The sequence below is a fragment of the Nothobranchius furzeri genome, chromosome 6 (genome assembly GCF_043380555.1).
Source record: "Nothobranchius furzeri strain GRZ-AD chromosome 6, NfurGRZ-RIMD1, whole genome shotgun sequence".
NCBI classification, from domain to species: domain Eukaryota; kingdom Metazoa; phylum Chordata; class Actinopteri; order Cyprinodontiformes; family Nothobranchiidae; genus Nothobranchius; species Nothobranchius furzeri.
The window spans coordinates 70,568,689-70,571,188 of NC_091746.1; the positions used below are offsets into that span (position 1 = coordinate 70,568,689).

The 2,500-nt window shown below is 44.2% G+C and overlaps 1 protein-coding gene across 1 annotated transcript in view; it reads left to right on the plus strand.

Moving 5' to 3' along the window:
- LOC107375011 (excitatory amino acid transporter 1) overlaps nt 1-2,500 on the plus strand; it is a 17,260-nt gene that overhangs the window by 13,757 nt on the left and 1,003 nt on the right. The window lies entirely within an intron of this gene.

Below are 2,500 nucleotides of genomic sequence, written 5' to 3' on the forward strand. Positions count from 1 at the left end.
TCCGGGGGAATCCCAAGGCGTTCCCTGGCCAGCTGAGAGACATAACCCTAATCCTAACCCTGTCATATCTAACCCTAACCCTGTCACATCTAACCAAAACCCTGTCACATCTAACTCTAACCCTGTCACATCTAACCCTAACCCTGTCATATCTAACCCTAACCCTGTCACATCTAACTCTAACCCTGTCATATCTAACCCTAACCCTGTCATATCTAACCCTAACCCTGTCATATCTAACCCTGTCATATCTAACTCTAACCCTGTCACATCTAACCCTGTCATATCTAACCCTAACCCTGTCACATCTAACCCTAACCCTGTCATATCTAACCCTAACCCTGTCATATCTAACCCTAACCCTGTCACATCTAACCCTAACCCTGTCATATCTAACCCTAACCCTGTCACATCTAACTCTAACCCTGTCATATCTAACCCTAACCCTGTCATATTTAACCCTAACCCTGTCATATCTAACACTAACCCTGTCATATCTAACCCTAACCCTGTCACATCTAACCCTAACCCTGTCATATCTAACCCTGTCATATCTAACTCTAACCCTGTCACATCTAACCCTGTCATATCTAACCCTAACCCTGTCACATTTAACTCTAACCCTGTCATATCTAACCCTAACCCTGTCATATCTAACCCTAACCCTGTCATATCTAACCCTAACCCTGTCACATCTAACCCTAACCCTGTCATATCTAACCCTAACCCTGTCACATCTAACTCTAACCCTGTCATATCTAACCCTAACCCTGTCATATCTAACCCTAACCCTGTCATATCTAACCCTAACCCTGTCATATTTAACCCTAACCCTGTCACATCTAACCCTAACCCTGTCATATCTAACCCTGTCATATCTAACTCTAACCCTGTCACATCTAACCCTGTCATATCTGACCCTAACCCTGTCACATTTAACCCTAACCCTGTCATATCTAACCCTAACCCTGTCACATCTAACTCTAACCCTGTCATATCTAACCCTAACCCTGTCATATTTAACCCTAACCCTGTCATATCTAACACTAACCCTGTCATATCTAACCCTAAGCCTGTCATATCTAAACCTAACCCTGTCATATCTAACCCTAACCCTGTCACATCTAACCATAACCCTGTCACATCTAACTCTAACCCTGTCACATATAACCCTAACCCTGTCATATCTAACCCTAACCCTGTCACATCTAACTCTAACCCTGTCATATCTAACCCTAACCCTGTCATATCTAACCCTGTCATATCTAACTCTAACCCTGTCACATCTAACCCTGTCATATCTAACCCTAACCCTGTCACATCTAACCCTAACCCTGTCATATCTAACTCTAACCCTGTCATATCTAACCCTAACCCTGTCACATCTAACCCTAACCCTGTCATATCTAACCCTAACCCTGTCACATCTAACTCTAACCCTGTCATATCTAACCCTAACCCTGTCATATTTAACCCTAACCCTGTCATATCTAACACTAACCCTGTCATATCTAACCCTAACCCTGTCACATCTAACCCTAACCCTGTCATATCTAACCCTGTCATATCTAACTCTAACCCTGTCACATCTAACCCTGTCATATCTAACCCTAACCCTGTCACATTTAACTCTAACCCTGTCATATCTAACCCTAACCCTGTCATATCTAACCCTAACCCTGTCACATCTAACCCTAACCCTGTCATATCTAACCCTAACCCTGTCACATCTAACTCTAACCCTGTCATATCTAACCCTAACCCTGTCATATCTAACCCTAACCCTGTCACATCTAACCCTAACCCTGTCATATCTAACCCTAACCCTGTCACATCTAACTCTAACCCTGTCATATCTAACCCTAACCCTGTCATATCTAACCCTAACCCTTTCATATCTAATGCTAGGTAAGGCTCCTTCTAACATTGGTCCAGTAAACTAATGCTTAGGCGGCTCAGGGGCGGGAACAGAAGGCCTTAGCGACTAGCTAACAAAGTAGCGCTCTGATGACGGAAACGGCGTAGGAGAAGAGAGCGGGAGCCCAGGCCTCGCGTCCCAACAGGGAGCATGGAAGGCCTGCCTCCACGATTAAATAAATGAGTCAGTACCCGTCCGGGGGATGTCCTCCTCCCCCGAGTCTCGTGCTACATCTTCTCTTCACCACTGAATATTTTTGAGTTTTCACAGCCGCATAATTAGCTTTCCTGTTCTAAATGTTTCAGCTAGAATAACCTGGACAGAAAGGACTTGTCTAAAGCTTTTGCCCTCCGCCAACAACGGACCGATTCTAATTATTAGAGATTCCTGCTGCTGCATGAAATGTTTCAACTTCTGGATCTCTGGTTCATCCAATCAATCATGTTTTTGTCACAGATTTTTAATTAGTTTGATTTTTAAAGGAGACATGATCCGATGTCGGCAGTTTTAGTCGTGACAGTTTCAGTACCTTTCAATATGCTGACGCCCCCGTGGCCCTGCCCAGCATCCCGGATGATGTGC